This window comes from Microcebus murinus, chromosome 12, assembly GCF_040939455.1.
Source record: "Microcebus murinus isolate Inina chromosome 12, M.murinus_Inina_mat1.0, whole genome shotgun sequence".
Lineage (NCBI taxonomy): Eukaryota > Metazoa > Chordata > Mammalia > Primates > Cheirogaleidae > Microcebus > Microcebus murinus.
Genome location: NC_134115.1, coordinates 7,620,099 through 7,638,406, shown reverse-complemented (window position 1 = coordinate 7,638,406; position 18,308 = coordinate 7,620,099). Strand labels below are relative to the sequence as shown.

At 37.7% G+C, this 18,308-nt stretch overlaps 1 pseudogene; it reads left to right on the top strand.

Annotated features, from left to right (window-relative positions):
- The first annotated feature begins 12,088 nt into the window (after positions 1 to 12,088).
- LOC105881328 (transcription initiation factor TFIID subunit 11 pseudogene) lies at positions 12,089 to 13,321 on the top strand (annotated as a pseudogene).
- Positions 13,322 to 18,308: the final 4,987 nt, after the last annotated feature.

The following is an 18,308-nucleotide window of genomic DNA, read 5'->3' as shown; positions in this document are numbered from 1 at the left end:
TATTATTTTATTCCTCTGATTTAAAAAAGGCATAATGATCAAAAAAGTGATGTAATATTTTATAAAAACTTAAGAAATACTAATAAAAGTAAAAAGTATTAGCCATACTACTATCCCCTAAAAATGGCCACTATTGACTATTTAAGTATTTAAATCTCTAGTGATCAATTTCGAGACAGATAATGCTATAAAAATCAGTACATACTCACATGGTTTTCTGCCTTGCCCTTTTAATTTAAGGTATCATTGAACATTTGTAAACGTGACATTAAAAGTAGAATAAAATCATAAAGCGATATACATTGTTTTTTCTCACGAATGCCCTAACAAAAGCTCTTTTGTGGCCTATTTCTTTTAGGTCCTTTGGATAAAACTTGGGCCAGTTCCTAAATTCCCTGTCATCTTGGGTGACATTCAAAATAGGGACCAATGGTGTAAGCTGCTGTTCCCATAAGGATCACGCAGCGCAGCCCCTGGAAGCCTGGCTGCGAAACCAGGGACGCTGGTCCCAGCCCGCTGGAGTGTCGGCCTCCCCAGGGCCGCCCGCCCGCCCGCGGGGCCTCCCCAGGGCCGCCCGCCCGCGGGGCCTCCCGAGGACCGCCCGCCCGCCCGCCCGCGGGGCCTCCCTAGGCAGCCTGTCTGCGGGGCCTCCCTAGGCCGCCCGTCTGTGGGGCCGCCGGCGGCCGCTAGGCGGGAGAGGCGCGGAAGGGCCGGGCCGGGCCGGGCGAGGGGAGACGCTCAAGGGCCGGCGTGGGGCGGCAGGCTGTTTACCAACCGGTATTGAAGTACTTTGATATTTGGATAGCCCGTGCCACCGCGCCAGCGCACGTCAGCGGGACACCTGCCCTGGTCACAACCGTATCATTTCAGGAATCGGTGCGGCCGCGCCCGTGTAGTGGTCAAAAGTGGTGTCCTCCACTCCGCCGCCTCGGCCCTGCTGCAGGCCGGGCAGGGACCTCGCCGAGTCTCGTTCGTGGCTGAAGAAAGGCATGAAGGACAGAAAAGAAAGGACGTATTTAATCTGATGCTACGCAGTGCTCACAACCGGCTCTTTCCCTTTCAGATTTCTGTTGAGGGACCCAAGGCGACCCCCGTTTCGAACACCCAGTTATTAGCGTGCGTCTCCAGAAGCAAGCAGCGCTCCTCGCGCCGACGCCCCGCAGGCGCCGCTCCTCGCCCGCCCCGGGTGCGGCCGCCTGGCTGCTGGGGTCCCCGCGCTCCTGGGCAGGCCCTTCGCACAGCCCCGCACAGCCAGCCACCCTCCCGGCCTGCGCTTGGCTCAGGGCGCCCTGCCGCGCATGGTGGAAGTGTAGGCGCCCGCGTCCCTTCCCTTTCTTCTTACCTGGTTCCTCACTTTGTCTTGTCACTTTGGTCTCCACGGGCAGGGGTCAACACTACATCCTTACGTTGCCCCCAAAATCCGGGGAGCTCATACAAACTCAGTAAATCTTCTCCTGAGAGTCTCTCTCACCAGGCAGGAATGTGGGAGAATAAAGGTTCCACTGTACCCAACAACGTTCTCATGAGAAATCTCTCTATTCAGCCTTTCTGATGCAATTGTTTTTACACCTTTGAATGGGTCTTGAACCAAAGGTCAGTCACAAAGCTATTTACCAATCCCTTTTCAAGACCCAAAGAGATACTTAAGCATCGTATTTTATAATGTCAAAGGACTTGCCCTCTGTTGATTTGTTTTCAACCTTTTGGGACTTCTAGACAAAAGAAGCTGTTTGATGCATGAAATATTCCACAATATTCTCTTTATAAATCAGTATTATTTTAGTCCCCTTTTGATGACTATTTAGATTGTTTCCAGTTTGAGGTTATTATAAATAATGCTGTAATAGTCTTATAGCCAAATGTTCTGTATATTTGCTATTTTAGGGGAAATTCCTAGATATTCAATTTCTATTGCAATTTCAGTGAGAATAAAAAAGAGTCTTAGAAATGTATTGTTTATTGTCACGTTGTCCTCTATGAAGGTTTAGGGATTTTTATTAACATTAGCACTGTATGAGTGATTGCTTCCCCAGAAACTGGGATTTCTATCTTTCACTTTTTTAAAACAAATCAAAATAACAGGCAAAATAATTGCTTCACTGTTATTTCAAATTTGCAACTAAAAAATTCTTATCTTCAATGATTGAATGGTTCACAGTAAAACTAAAACAAAAATAGCAAGAAAAGCAAATTACCCTCACAGGGAGACAAGCAACCAAAAATGACAGATTCTAGATGTATCTTAGCATGGAGGTGGCTTAGCATGGCAGCTCCAACCACAGCAGAGAGAAGCTGAAATGCACATCCTTAAGCAAGAAAGATTGGCTCTAACAAGCTCAATTCTAAAGTGAAATATTTCACATCTTAACATCTTTAATAGATTAGATTACACTCAAGAGTTGTGTATTATTAGAACTCTGTCCATTTTCCTGGGCTCTTAGAGCAACTCAGGTTTTATCAGCCATACTTGTTAATAGCCTACTCTTTCATAATCTTAGGAGCAATAAATGTTGCCCCAGAAATGAAGGATTTATATAATAATAGTTGTCTGTTTATTACTTTTATCTTCCTGAAATTTATTTTGCCCAATTATTCCATAAAACAAAGATACTCAAAGAGTTTATCAGCATCATAATTTCTAGGCTCTAGAAGAGTGTATATTGATTGCCAAAGCCTGGCTTAATACAAAAACCAACCATACAGTCATCCATTAATATTTGGTCAATAGTTCTAATAAGATTAAAAGTCTTGTTTGTGAAAAAATTCTGAAAAGCATAATAGTTGCAACTTTTTCCAAGCTATATTCACATCACTTAATTAAAAATACCTGTAAGCTATGATTTTTAATCTTGAAAAAAAGTAAATAAAATATGCATTCTATTGTTCCTACAGGCTGGACATCTTTCAGGTTAGTGAAATTTTTAAGGAAATGGCTCTTCATGAAGCAGATTGGTGAGGAGAAATTTAACAAAACAGAAGCATAAAAGTGATGAAAATGTGTACGGTTCTCATTATTTTTCTGTATCCTGTTGTTTCATGGTAAAAATTTGCAGGTGGATTGCTCAACAGGTAATTAGTAAGCACATGAAATTTATTTGGAAGAGAGTGGTGAATAAAAGAATCTGTAAGTACCACCTAATATTCCTTTGGCCTGAGCAATCAAGAACGCTAAGTCATCAGCCCTAATCTCACTTATATAACATTAGCTCCTAAATTAGAGTATTTTTTAAATTATGCTTTAAAATATTCTTGGCCCTGGATTTTGAAAATGTAAAAACATATGCCAAAAGTTGTATAAAATTTCATTTTGCAGAGCTCTAATACCACATGAAATCCTGCATACTTGAGTCTCTTTCCTTTAGTTTTGTAAGTTTTTCTTTTGTTTTTCCTTTATTAAATTTTTACATCTTTTTCTTTTCAAAATATTATGGGGGTACAAATGTTTTTGGATACATGTATCAATTTTGTTATGTTTGAGTCAGGGTTATGTAAGTGTGCCCATCACCCAGATAGTGTTCATTGTACCAGTTGGGTAGATTTTCACCCATCTCCTCCTCCCACCTGCTTGCTTTCCACTGAGTTTTACTACCCTCTGTACACATGTGTGCTCACTACTTAGTTCCAGTTTAATAGCGAGTAGATGTGGTATTTGTTTCCCATTCTTTAGATATCTCACTTAGGATAATGGTCTATAATTCCATCCAAATTGTTACAAAAGGCCTTAATTCATCCTTCTTTGTGGCTGAGTAGTATTCCATGGCATACATATACCACATTTTGTTAATCTATTCATGAGTTAATGGGCACTTGGGTTGATTCCACATCTTTGCAATTGTGAAATGTGATGCAATAAACATTCAGGTGTCTTTTTGATAAAATGACTCCTTTTCCTTTGGATAAATACATAGTAGTAAAATTTCTGGATCAAATGGTAGGTCTACTTTTAGTTTTTTTAGGAATCTCCATACTGTTTTCCATAGAGGCTGTACTAATTCGCAGTCCTACCAATAGCATATAAGCATCTTTTTCTCTCTGCAGCCATGCCAGCATCTATTGCTTTTGGACTTTTTAATAAAAGCCATTCTAATTAGGATAAGGTAATAGCTCATTGTGGTTTAAATTTGCATTTTCCTGATAATTAGTGACATTGACCATTTTTTCATATGTTCATTGACCACTGCTGTATTTCTGTTCATGTCTTATGCCTACTTTTTAATGGAATTGTTTGTCTTTTCCTTGCTGATTTGCTGGAGTTCTTTGTAAGTTCTGGTTATTAGCCCTCTATGAGATGTATAGCTTGTGAATATTTTCTCCCATCCTGTAGGTTGTCTATTTGCACTATTGATTGTTTCCTTACCTGTGTAGAAGCTTTTTAATCTAATCAAGTTCCATTTATTTGTTTTTCTTTTTGCAGTGATTCCACTGGAGTCATCTTCATAAATTCTTTGCCTACGTCAATATCTAGAAGAGTTTTTCCAACATTTTATTCTAGTGTTATTATAGTTTCATGCCTTATATTTAAGTCTTTTATCCATTTGAATTAATTTTTGTGACTGGTGAGAGGTATGGATCCTGTTTTATTCTTCTGCATGTGGCTATTCAATTTTCCCAGCACCATTTATTGAATAGGGATTTTTTTCCCCAGTATATATTGTTGTCTGCTTCGTCAAAGATCAGTTGGCTGTATGTGAATGGTTTTATATATGGGTTTTCTATTCAATTCCCTGGATTTATGTTTCTATTTTGTGCCAATATCATGCTGTTTTGTTTACTATAGCCTTATAGTATAGTTTTGAAGTCTGGTAATGCGATGCCTCCAGATTGGTTCTTTTTGCTTAAGAGTGCTTTGGCTATTTAGGCTCTTTTCTGGTTCCAAAGAATATAATTATTTTTTCTGTATCTATGAAATAGGATGTTGGTATTTTGATGGGGATTGCATTGAATCTGTAAATTGCTTTGGGTAGTATGGACATTTTAACAATGTTGATTCCACTAATCCATGAGCATGGGATGTTTTTCCATTTATTTGTGTCATCTGTGATTTATTTTCTCAGTGTTTTGTAGTTCTCTTTGTATAGATCTTGACATCCTTGGTTAAGTATGTTCCTAGTTATTTGATTTTCTTTGTAGCTATTGTGAATAGTATTGAGTCTTTGATTTGACTCTCAGCTTGACTGTTATTGGTATATAAGAATGCTACTGATTTATGTACATTGATTTTGTAACCTGAGACTTTGCTGAATTTATTTATCAATTCCAGGAGTCTTTGGGGTTTTCTAAATATAAGATCGTATCATCATGAAAAACAGATAGTTTGATCTCCTCTTTCCCAATTTGCACACTCTTTGTTTCTTTCTCTTGCCTGATTGCTTTGGCTAGGACTTCCAGCAGTATGTTGAATAGAAGTGGTGATAGTGGGTACACTCGTAGTGTTCCAGTTTTTAGGTGGAATGCTTTCAACTTTTCCCCATTCAGTATGATGTTGGTTGTGCGTTTGTCATAAATGGTTTATATAATCTTGAGATATGTTCCTTCTATGCCCAGTTTGTTGAAGATTTTATCATAAAAGGATGCTGTATTTTGTCAAATGCTTTTTCTGCATTTATTGAGATGATCATATGGTCTTTTTTTAACTTCTATTTATGTGATGCATCACGTTTATGGATTTATGTATGTTGAACCATCATTGCATCCCTGGGATAAAGCTCACTTGGCCATGTGGATTATGTTTTGATGTGATGCTAAATTCAGTTAGCTAGTATTTTATTGAGGATTTTTGCATCTATATTCATAAGGGATATTTGTAGCTTTCCTTTTTTGTTGTGTCCCTTTCTGGCTTTGATATCAAGGTGATACTGGCTTCCTAGAAAGAGTTAGGGAGGATTCTCTCCTTCTTGATGTTATGGAATAATTTATGCAGTATGGGTACCACTTCTTTATAAGTCTGGAAAAATTTGGCTATGAACCCATCTTGTCTGTGGCTTTTATTTGCTGGAAGATTTTTTATTACTGCTTCAATCTCATTGCTCATTACTGGTCAGTTCATGAGTTCTATTTCTTCCTGATTAAGTTTTGGGAAGTTGTGTGTTTCCAGGAATTTTTCCATTTCCTCTACATTTTCTGGTATATGTGCAGAGATATTTTCATAGTATTCACAGATAATATTTTGTGTTTCTGTCGCATCAGTTGAATATCTCCTTTTTCACTTCTGATTAAGTTTATTTGGGTTCCTTTCTGTTCTGTTCCTGGTTAATCTAGCAACAGGTCTATCAGTTTCGTTTATCTTTGCAAAGAAACAAATTTTTGTTTAATCAATCCTTTGTATTGTTTTTGTTTGTTTGTTTTCCATTTCATTTAGTTCTGCTCTGACCTTAGTTATTTCTTTTCTTCTGCTAGGTCTGGGTTTGGTTTGCTCTTGCTTTTCTGTTTCCTTGAGACATGTCTTTAGATTGTTAATTTGTGGTCTTTCTATCTTTTTAATGTAGGCATTCAGGACTATTTATTTTCCTCTTTGGACTATTTTTTCTGAATCCCATAGATTTTGATAGCTTGTGTTGCCTTTGTAATTCAGTTCAAGGAATCTTTTAATTTTCATCTTAATTTTATTATTGACCCAATAATTATTCAGCAACAGATAGTTTTATTTTCATGATTTTATTTAATTGAATGTTTCTCTTGGAGTTTATCTTTAGTTTTGTTCCACTGTGGTTTCAGAAGACATGGCATGATTTCTGTTTTTCTGAATTTGTTGCTTCATGTTTTGTGGTCTAAGATATGATCAATCTTGGAGAATATTCCATGTGCTAATAAAAAGAATGTATTAATATATTCTGTAGTTTGGGGATAAAATGTTCTGTAAATGTCTGTTAGACCCATTTGTGGTAGAGGCCCATTTAAGTAAATGTTTATTTATTTTCTTCTTGAATGATCTTTCCAGTTCTATCAGCAGAGTTTTGAAGTCCCCAGTAATTACAATGCTGTTGTCTCTTTGCTTAGATTTAGTAGAGTTTACTTTATAAATCTAGGTGCTCCAGTGAGGTATGTAAATATTTAGGATTATTATTTCTTCTTGTTGAATTGCTCCCTTTACCATTATATAATGACCATCTTTTTCTTTCTTTACTATTGTTGATTTGGAGTCAATTTTATCTGATATGATAGGTGTCAATTAGAAAAGAAAGTAGATATATAACTATATATATCTACTATATATATCTACTATAACTGTATATATCTACTTTCTTTTGGTTTCCATTTACATGAAGTATTTTTTTCATCCCTTTACTTTGAGTTTCTATGAGTCCTTGTGGGTTAGATGTGTTTCCTAAAGACAGTAGATTCTTGGGTTGTATTTTTTCATCCATTCAGCCAGCATGTGTCTCTTGAGTGGAGCATTCAGATCATTCATGTTGATTCATAGAATTGATACGTGGGATGCACTTCTGTTTGTCCTGTTTGGTAGTATCTTATTGCTTTGTTTTTCCTCTTGTGTCATAGCTTTATATGAGCTCTGAGCTACAGCTGTTGTGTTGTTTTACGCTGGTGGGTGACTATTGTGCTGGTTGATGTATAGTGCAGATCTGAATATTTCCTGCTGTGCAGGTCTGGTCTTGATAAATTCCCTTAGTGTTTGCTTGTCTGGAATATTCTTTATTTCTTCTTCATATATGAAATTTAGTTTTGCAGGATACAAAATTCTGGGCTAGCAGTTCTGCTTATGAAGACTGAAGATTGGACCTCAATCCCTTCTGGCTTGTAAGGTCTTAGTTGAAAAATCTGCAGTTAGCCTAATGGGTTTTCCTTTGTAAGTTACTTGATGTTTTCACTTCATGGCTCACAGGAATTCCTTCTTTGTGCTGACTTTGGCCAGTCTGATGACTACTGACTCTTTCCAATGAATCTCTTAGGTGTTCATTGAGCTTCTTGTATTTGGATGTCTAAATCTCTAGCAAGACCAGGGAAGTTTTCCTAAATTATTCCATCAAATGTATTTTCCAGTCCTTGTACATTTTCTTATTCACCTCATTTCTCATCACAGGGATGCCTGTGATTCTTATATTTGGCCATTTTACATAATCTCATATTTCTTGTAGGTTTTTTTCTTTCCTCTTAATTCTCTGTTCTTTATTTTTGGCTGACTGAGTTAATTTGAAAGAGTTATCGTCAAACTCTGAGATTCTTTCTTCTGCCTGGTCTAGTCTATTCTTAAAACTTTCCACTGTGTTTTGTCTTTACTTGAATGAGGTTTTCATTTCCAAAAGTTCTAATTTTTTAATATGTTGATCTCTTTTATGAAGTTTTCATTCACTTCCTGAATTATTTTTCTGGTTTCTTTGAGCTGTTTATTTTCTCTTGGGTTTCATTGAGCTTCTTTACAATCCATATTTAGAATTCCTTATATGTCATTTCAACATTTTTATTTTGGTTGGTCCATTGCTAGAGAGTTAGTGTTCTCTTTTAGGGGTGTCCTTTTTGCTTTGATTTTTCAGTTGTTTTGCTGATTTCTTCTCATCTGATGCAGCTGCTACTTCTTAGTTTTGGATTTTATTTTTTTTAAGTGGACCTTTTTTTTCCTTCTCCCCTTACCTATAAGGGAGTGTCTACAGCATATATTGGATAAGAACCTTTGGATTTGCTTGTTGATGATTTGATGGGGGTCTAGGTTATGGATGGATTCCTTGGTTATAGATATCTTTAGTATAGTGGTTTTCTCAATTTATAGTTGTTTGTAGGCTGTAGCAGTGATAAGCTATGTGTGGGGGAAGATTTCCTGTCTCCTTTTGATGAGGGAGGATGGAGGTATTTGAGATTCTTTCTCTTTCACCAGCCCTGTGGATTGTACTGGAACAGCCAGTTTAATTTCTAAGATAGTAGGTGGTGCTTGTGGATAAGAATTAACCACACCCTGTATGATTGAGTCAATAAATGCTGTAAAGAGCTGTGCAAATTGATCTCCCTGTCAATAGATGATACTTGCCAGAAGAAAAAAGCTACAGTGTTGTTTTTAGTATCTGTGATGCGCTCTAGCACAAGAGAAGCACTCAAGTTTCCCAGGTAATGGGTGGGGCCCTGGAACTTCCAAGTGGGTCCTTATTTTCTGCCACAGCAGAAGCACATGAGGGGGTGAGGCTGGGTGGGACTGGGTTGGGTAGGCCTACCATTAGGCTCCATGGTAGCTGTATCAGTGGGGATAAATGGTCCACTTCCAGGCTTCTGAGGAAATCTGCCATGGAGGGGTTGAAGTGGCCCCACCCCATCAGAAAGACTGCTCATAGGAGCAGGGCTGTCTGAGATCCAAAATATGGCTGTTGTGATTAGGTTTCACTCTTCTCCCCACTCCCCTTCACCACAGTCTCCCTCCAGCAATGTGCCAGTAGGCAGGATCTCAAACTAGCTGAGCTCCCCCATGATGGTGCTGTGGGCTGGAGATTTCTTGTTCAGGATCCTGCCCTAGTCTAAGAGTACAGCCTTCCTGTGAGGGGAGGGGTGCTATGTGAGTGTGCAGCTGCTGGGACCCACAATGCACTTTCTTTTCAGTTCGGCACTCATGGGCTCCCTTGCCTCTCAAGATTAGTTCACAAATCTCCCCTCTGTGCCCTAAGCAACATGATCAAGTCTTGGAGGAATGGTATCTGGCCTGCAGACCTGTCTCTGGGTCCTGAAGATCAATCTTTAGCTGTGCTAAAGAGAAGCATGCTGGTCCTGATTTTGCTTATGGAGTGTTGAAGCAGGTTTGATGTCCCTCTGCTTTGGAGTGTGCCTTGTTATAATGGAGCAGCCAGGCAAGCAGCACCAGTGAGGGCTGGTGAGCAGGGATCTCACAGTCTGAGCACCCCTTGGTCCTCTGCAGGTCTTTAAGAGGAAAGGTATGAACCCCACTCTCTGTGGAAACTCCAACAGAGGGGAAGCAGCAGCTCCTAAGAGCTATGGCTCGAGCATCTCTCATGGCAGCCACAGGCAAGGGAGGGAATCAGGAAGAAAAGGGTCTGAATGGAGGAAAGTTAGCACTCTGGTCATCTCTGTCCCTCTCTCCCTGGAAGGTAGCCCACCCGGAATGTTTAGGCTCCAGGGTCACACAGATTCCTTGGCACCCACCAGCCTCCTATGGCTCCCACAATCTGGGCCACAGTTGGAAAATGTTTATGTGGGAATGAGCAAGATGAAAACTGAGGGGCTGACACCACATGGGGAGGACAAAGATGCTTGGTGAGTGGAGAAGCAATACGGTGCCTGCCATCTCAGCTCAGGTCTGTGGTGATGTGAAGGCTGGCAGCATGGTGCTTTTTTCTCAAGAAGCTCCCAGTTCACTGATAGCAGCAGTTTGGGGGCTTATGAGGGTAGAAAGTCTCTCCAGCCACTTGGGAGCCTGCTGACTGCCAGAAATATGAAGGAAGGATGAACAAGCCACTCCACCTACCCTTTTCACTGGACTCCAAGCCTCTTGGGGGTTGATCTCTGCTGATATCTTTCTTGCTCCTTCTTGTTCTGCTCTGCAAATTCTTCCTGTGGAATCTCTGGTAGATTCTGGCACTGTTCTCTTGGAATCATACCCGAACTCTGATTGTTTGTTTGTTTCTTTCTTTGTTTTTCACCTAAAACTTTTCCTTCTTTCTGAGATGATCTGGCAGCTGGTGCCTCTGGTCAGCCATCTTGTCTCTCCTGTCAGTTTTTCTTTATTAAAAATCTTTACTTCCATTTGGAATTTCTAAACTTTTCCTTATAAGCTGCTTATAGCTCCTTGTTTTTTAAAAAAATCCTTGATAGGAAGCTAGCATTGCTATAATTGTGGATGCAAAGAGCTCTTGAATGCCAAAAGCTTCCCTTACCACTGCTCAAGAAGAGATTACCAGTACAAAAACATGGTCTTAAAGTCAATTAATTTTATTCATATTTGCTGATAAACACATTTTAGACTCTCTGAAAGATAATCTCTGAATTAAAAGCCCTTAACAATCATGTTAGGAACCTAGACAGTGCTTCCTGATCGCACATGGGAATAGATCTGCTTATTTGGGGTTTACTTGACCAGATTTCCCAGAGTCTACAGAGTACAGACCACTGGGTGGGTAAACATGCTACACTAATCCACACTAACCCATTTGAGAGCCTCAACTCTGTCTCTAAGGTCAATGTGATCACTCGTGTTACTGATTGAGAGAGGGTATTAAGTGTGACAGGCAAACAATACAGTGTTTTAACTCATTCTAAATAATTGGTGCTTTATTATATGTTCCCCTTTTTTACAATTTGAAAAGTACTTATTCAATTACTACTCTATGGAAAAAAATTATAGGCAATTAAACAGGGCAGTAAGATACAGCTCCTGACCCCAAGGACATTAAAATTTAGGTGGAGGTGAGGAGGGTGGGAGATGGGCTGAGGCGAATATTAAAGAAAGAAAATGCTGTGGATTTGGCAAGCACAGAATTGCTGCCTGACAATGAGAACATTAAAGCAACGTCAAGAGTGGAGAGTTTTCAGTGCTGGAGGAAGGCATGTCTAGGCCTGCTGTTCCAGAAATTTCACAAATCTGATGACATTGAAATTAAGGCCTAAGAGGGTCAGTTATGTTGTGATAAGGATAATTTTTTTAAAGAGGCTATTTTAACTGCGCTCATTGTATTCACCAGTGTTGGAATCTGGATCTGCCTTTGTGGTCTGGCCCATCTCAGTATGCTGGACGTTCACACAAGTAGAGAAAATAGGAAAAGTGCTCAAGGCAGAGAGAACAAGGTAAGCAATGGTTAGGGATTGAATATGAAGACCACTTCGAAAAAGATCTTGAAATTTGGGCATTATTTACACCAGTAGTACTCAACCAAGGGAAACTTGGCCCTCAGGAGACATTCAGCAATATCTGGAGATATGTTTTATTGTTACAATTGGTAGAAGGGGGTGCAGAAGTCCTGAAGAAGAGAATACAAAGTGTGTGCGTTACAAAAATAAATCAATGGAGAGATAATATACTTTCAGATATCCTTTCAACTGGGTACACTGCACTAGAGAATGAAAGAAAATTTAGAAAATTAAGAGTGATGAACAAATTCAAGAGCTCACAAAAGACTTTAAGAACTTTAATTTCCGGAGCTTGCGCATCTGACATCGCTGTAATCCCTTCTCCCAGCCTATCCTGTCCGACATGGACAATCCCCGAGAGTCGCCCACGGACAAAGGTGGAGAGACAGGAGAGCCAGATGAAACGGTCACTGTTCCCGAGGACCCGGGGGCTACCGATACGGACGGGATCCCACAGGAAACGGATGGAGACGGAGAAGGGGCCTTGAAAGAAGTTGCAGTGGAGGAAGGCGAGCTCAAGAGTCAGGATGTCTCAGATTTAACAGCAGTTGAAAGAGAAGACTCATCATTACTTACTCCTGCAGCCAAAAAACTGAAAATAGATACCAAAGAAAAGAAAGAAAATAAGCAGAAAGTGGATGAAGATGAGATTCAGAAAATGAAAATCCTGGTTTCTTGTTTTTCTGAGGAGCAGCTGAACAGTTATGAAATGTATCGCCGGTCAGCTTTCCCTAGGCAGCCATTAAAAGGCTGATCCAGTCCATCACTGGCACCTCTGTGTCTCAGAATGTTGTTATTGCTATGTCTGGCACTTCCAAGGTTTTCATCGGGGAAGTAGTAGAAGAAGCACTGGATGTGTATGAGAAGTGGGGAGAAATGCCACCAATACAACCCAAACACATGAGGGAGGCTGTCCGAAGGTTAAAGTCAAAGGGACAAATCCCCAACTCAAAGCACAAAAAAATTATCTTCTTCTAGGCAAAGTCTAGAAAGGCCTATTACTGACAAAAGTGCTGGTTCCAGACTTCCTATTAAATGAGACTTTCTGCACTAGTGCTTTAGTATCTCAATACTCCAAGGATTCCATAAACATTTTAATGTCTTTCTCAGAACTCTAATATTTGCACATCTAGAAGGCATGCAGCCTGTTTCATATTTATTTTCACTAATTTTGGGATCTCTGAGGGCATTTTGAGATATTCATCTCTTGGCTAGCTGAAAGAAAGGTACATAGGCCTTAAGCATCTTCTGGACAGGAGAGCTTCTTTCAGAGACAGAAAACCTTTCCAAGAGGGCTTTGATGGTTTCACATTGAAGCCTAAAGTTGCTAAGACAGGTTCTTTTTTATGTCTGGTTTTAAGTAGATGAAACCACCAGAAACTTTTAACTTGTGATACTCTACCAGGAAGGACATGGTGATGGCAGCAGTAGTAGAATAATTTGTGCTTGTAAGCTTTTAGGGTTCTCCTGTGGATTTTAGTGAGTGATCATTAAACGGTTTTCCAACTTAAAAAAAAAAAAAGAACTTTAATTTCCAGTAAACCACTTAAAAATTGAAAGAAAAAAATACCTGTTACATGTTCAAATTTTCTTTGACATGAAATGCCCCAACTGCAAGCAGGGCTGATTAAGGGTGGGAACCCAGAAGAAGAGAAACCAATAGCAAGCTCTCCTGTGCATAGGGAATGAATCTGAACTGTGACAGGAAAAGAAGTAAAGACAGAAGTCACAAAAATATTTTGAAGGAAGTATCAATGAGAACGATCTGGGAAATTTGTTGGAGTCAAGAGAAAAAAAACCCACAAGATTACATATTGGTAATGTGCTTCACTTTAAAGGCAATGAGATTCCCATGTGGGGATAGCATTACACTATTTTCTTCAGCAGAATATCTTTATTATATTCACACTGTTCTTTAAGTGCTCTGGTTTTCATATAGTGTGCCTGAGACTGAGGTTATACTAGGACACAGGAAATCTGGACAAGATGATTGCAAGCAAATTAATTACTGTATCTTCATGGCTATCAGTGCTTCAGGAATACTTCCCTCCCTTGCATCCTAAGCATTTCTTATTTTTATTTTTTTTATTTCTAATTGTGATTCTTAAAAGCACATATAAAATTTACCACCTTAACCACTTTTAAGTGCACAGTTCAGTGGTGTTCACTCTATGCACATTGCTGTGTAACCAATATCCAGAACTTTTTAATCTTGCAAATCTGAAACTATACCAATTGAACAACAGTTCCCCAATCCCCCCTCCCCCAACCCCTGGCAAGCACCATTCTAGCTTCTGTTTCTATGAATTTGCCTAGTTTAAGTGCTTCATATAAATGCACTCATACAGTGTTTGTCTTTTTGTGATTGGCTTTTGTTACTTAGTACAATATGCTAAAGGTTCATTCACGTTGTAGCATGTGACAGGATTTTCTTCTTCCTTAAGGTTGAATAATATTCCATTATATATATATGATATATATATCTCACATTTTCTTTATTCATCTCTCTAGATATCTGAGTTGCGTCCAACTCTTGCTATTGTGAATAATGCTGCAATGAACATGAGTGTGCAGGTATCTCTTTGACACACTGATTTCTATTCTTTTGGACATGTATCCAGAAGTGAAATTGCTGGATCAAATGGTAGTTCTATTTTTAATTATTTGAGGAAACTCATGCCATGTTCCATAACAGCTGTACCATTTTACATTCCCACCAACAATCTACAAGAGTTTCAGTTTCTCCACATCCTTACCAACATTTGTTGCTTGCTGGTTTTTGGTAAAGATCATCCTAATGAGCATGAAATATCTCATTGTAGTTTTAACTTACATGCTCTAGCGATTAGTGGTGTTGAACATCTTTTCACGTATTTGTTGGTCATTTGTATATATTTGGAGAAATGTCTATTCAAGATCTTGGCCCATTTTTTAATGGGTTGCTTTTCTTTGTTGACTTGTAGGACTTCTCTACATATTCTAATAAGGGATTTTAGCCCCTTATAGATATGATTTGCAAACATTTTCTCTCATTCCACAAGTTTCCTTTGATGTACAGCAGTTTTAAAGTTTGTCTATTTTTTTCTTTTGTTTACATGTACTTTGGGTGTCATATTCAAGAAATCATTACCAAAGGGTGTTGAATTTTACCAAATATTTATCTGCATCAATTGGGATAATTTTGTGTTTTTGTCCTTTATTTTACTAATGTGATGTATTACACTAATTCATTTTCATGTGCGGAACTACCCTTGGATTCCAGGAATAAAACCTACTCTGTCACAGTGTATAGTCCTTTTAATGTGCCATTGAATTCACTTTGCTAGTATTTTGTTGAGGATTTTACATTGTATTCATCAGGTATATTAGTCTATAGTTTTCCTTTGTTACAGTACCTTTGTCTAGCTTTGGTATCGAGGTAATGTTGGCCTTATAAAATAATTTTGGCAGTGTTGTCTCTTCAATTTTTTTGAAGAAGTTAGGAAGAATTATTAATTTTTCCTTAAATGTTCGGTAGATTCTCCAGTGAAGCCATTTGGTCCTGGTCTTTCTTTTTGGGAGGTTTTTGAATACTGATTCGTGGTCCTTACCGGTTATAGTTCTGTTCAAGTTTTTTATTTCTTCATGACTCCACCTTTGTAGATTGTATGTTTCAAGGAGTTCACCCATTTCTTCTAGTTTATCCAATATGTTGGCATATAATTTTTCATAGTAGTTTCTCATAATCCTTTTTATTTATGTGACATCAGTTATAATGTCTCTTCTTTCATTTGTGATTTTAGTTATTTGAGTCTTCTCTTTTCTCTTAGTTAGTCTAGCTTAGGGTTTGTCAGTTTTGTTGATATTTTAAAAATCAAATTTTAGTTTTTTAAGTTTTTCCTATTATTTTTCTATTCTCTATTTTATTCTAATCTGCCATAATCTTTATTATGTCTTTCCTTCTGCTAACTTTGAGTTTAATTTATTCTTGTTTTTCTAGTTCCTTTAGATATAAAGTTAGGTTGTTGATCTGAGATCTTACTTCTTTTCTAATGGTATTTACCACTATTAATTTTTCTGTTAGTATTGCTTTCGCTGCATCCATAAGGTTTGGTATGTTGTGTTTTTGTTTTCATTTTTTCAAGATATTTTGTAATTTTCCTTGTGATTTCTTCTTTCACTCATTAGTTGTTTATGGGTGTGCTGATTAATTTCCATGTACTTGTGAATTTTCCATTATTTCTTCTGCTATTGATTTCTTGTCTTATTCACTGTGGTTGGCAAAAATACTTGATATTACTTCAATTTTCTTCAAGTTATTAAGACTTGTTTTGTGGTCTTTCTTGGGAAATATTCCATGTGCTTAAGAAGAATATGTACTCTGCTGTTGTTGAGTGGAATGTTCTGCATATGTCTATTTGATCCATTTGATCTATAGTGTTGTTCTGTCCTCTGTTTCCTTACTGGTCTTCTGTTCGGTTGCTCTGTCCATCATTGAAAATGGAGTATTGAAATCTACTATAATTGCTATCCATTTCTCCCTCAAATTCAGTCAATGTTTATTTCATCTATTTGAGAGCACTGATGTTAGGTGTTATATCTCCCTGGCGAATTGACTAGATTATTTTCAGATATTGTTTTTCTTTGTCACTTCTGACATTTTTTACTTAAAGTCTATTTTGTCTGACAAAAATATAGCCACCTATGCTTACTTTTACTTCTAGTCTATGTGTATCCTTAGGTTTAAAGTGGGTCTCTTATAGATAGCATATAGTGGGATCTTGTTCTTTTTTTCTTTTCTCATTTTTATAGATTTGGAGGTTACAAGTACAGATTTGTTATGTGGATATATTGCATAGAGGTGAAGTATGGGCTTTTAGTGCACCCATCACACAAATAGCATATATTGCACCCAGTAGATAATTTTTCACCCCTCATCCCACTCCCACCTTTCCACTTTTTGGTGTCTCCAGTGCTTATTACTCCATTATGTATGTCCAGATGTACTCATTGTTTAGATCTTACTTATAAGTGAGAACATGAGGTATTTAACTTTCTGTTTCTTAATTATTTCACTTACAATAATGGCCTCCAGCTCTATACATGTTGCTGCAAAAGACATGATTTTATTCTTTTATGTAGTTGAGTAGTATTCCATTGGGTGTGTGTGTGTGTGTGCGTGTGTGTGTAATAGACACGTAGGTTAATTCCATTACTTCGCTATTGTGAACAGTGATATGATAAACATATGAGTGAAGATGTCTTTTTATATGACTTGTTTTCCTTTGGGTAGATATCCAGTAATGGGATTGCTGGATCAAATGTTAGATCAATTTTTAGCTCTTTAAGAAATCTCCATACTGTTTTCTGTAGAGGTTGTACTAATTTATATACCCACCAACAGTGTATAAGTCTTTCCTTTCATCTCTCATTTTTTTGACTTTTTAATAATACACATTCTGACTGCTGTAAGATGGTATTTCATTGTGGTTTTAATTTGCATTTATCTGATGATTAGTGATGTTGAGTATCTTTTCATATGTTCCTGGCTAATTTTGTCTTCTTTTGAAAAATGTCCATTCATGTCCTTTGCTCACTTTTTGATGTTTTTTGTTCCTCATGAGTTGTTCGAGTTTCTTGTAGATTCTGGATTTTAGTCCTTTGTCAGGTGTATAGTTTGTAAATATTTTCTCCTATTCTGTAGGTTATCTGTTTATTCTGTCGATTATTTCTTTTGTTGTACATAAGCATTTTAGTTTAATTAAATCTTATTTTTCTATTTTTTTGCATTTACTTTTGAGGTCTTAGTCATGAATCCTTTGTTTAGGCTAAGGTCTGAAAGAGTTTTTCTTAGGTTTTCTTCTAGAGTTTTTATAGTTTCAGGTTTTATATTTAAGTATTTAATACATCTTGAGTTAATTTTTATATATAGTGAGATATACAGGTCTAGTTAGATTCTTTTGCATATGGCTACCCAATTTTTCCAGCACCATTTATTGAATAGGATGTACATTCCCCACTATATATTTTTGTCAACTTTGTTGAAGATCAGTCAGGTGCAGATGTATAGCTTTATTTCTGAATTCTCTATTCCATTCCTTTGATCTATGGTTATTTTTATACCATAATCATGCTGTTTTGCTTACTATGGTCTTGTAGTAAATTTGAACCTGGGTAATGTGAGGCTTCCTGCTTTGTTTTTTTTGCTTAGGATTGCATTGGTTATTTGGGGTCTTTTTTGGTTTTATATGAAATTTAAGACTTTTTTCTAATTCTGTGGAAAATGATGTCACTAATTTGATAAGAATTGCATTGCATCTATAGATTATTTGGAGGCAGTATCATCATTTTCACACTATTGATTCTTTCAACTTATAAATAGGATTGGTTGTCTGCTTGATCATTAGTGGTGTATAAAAATATTACTGATTTTTGTACATTAATTTTGTATCCTGAAACTTTACTGAGGTCATTTATCAAATGTCAGAGTCTTTTGGAGGAATCTCTAGGGTTTTCTAGGTATAAGTTCATAT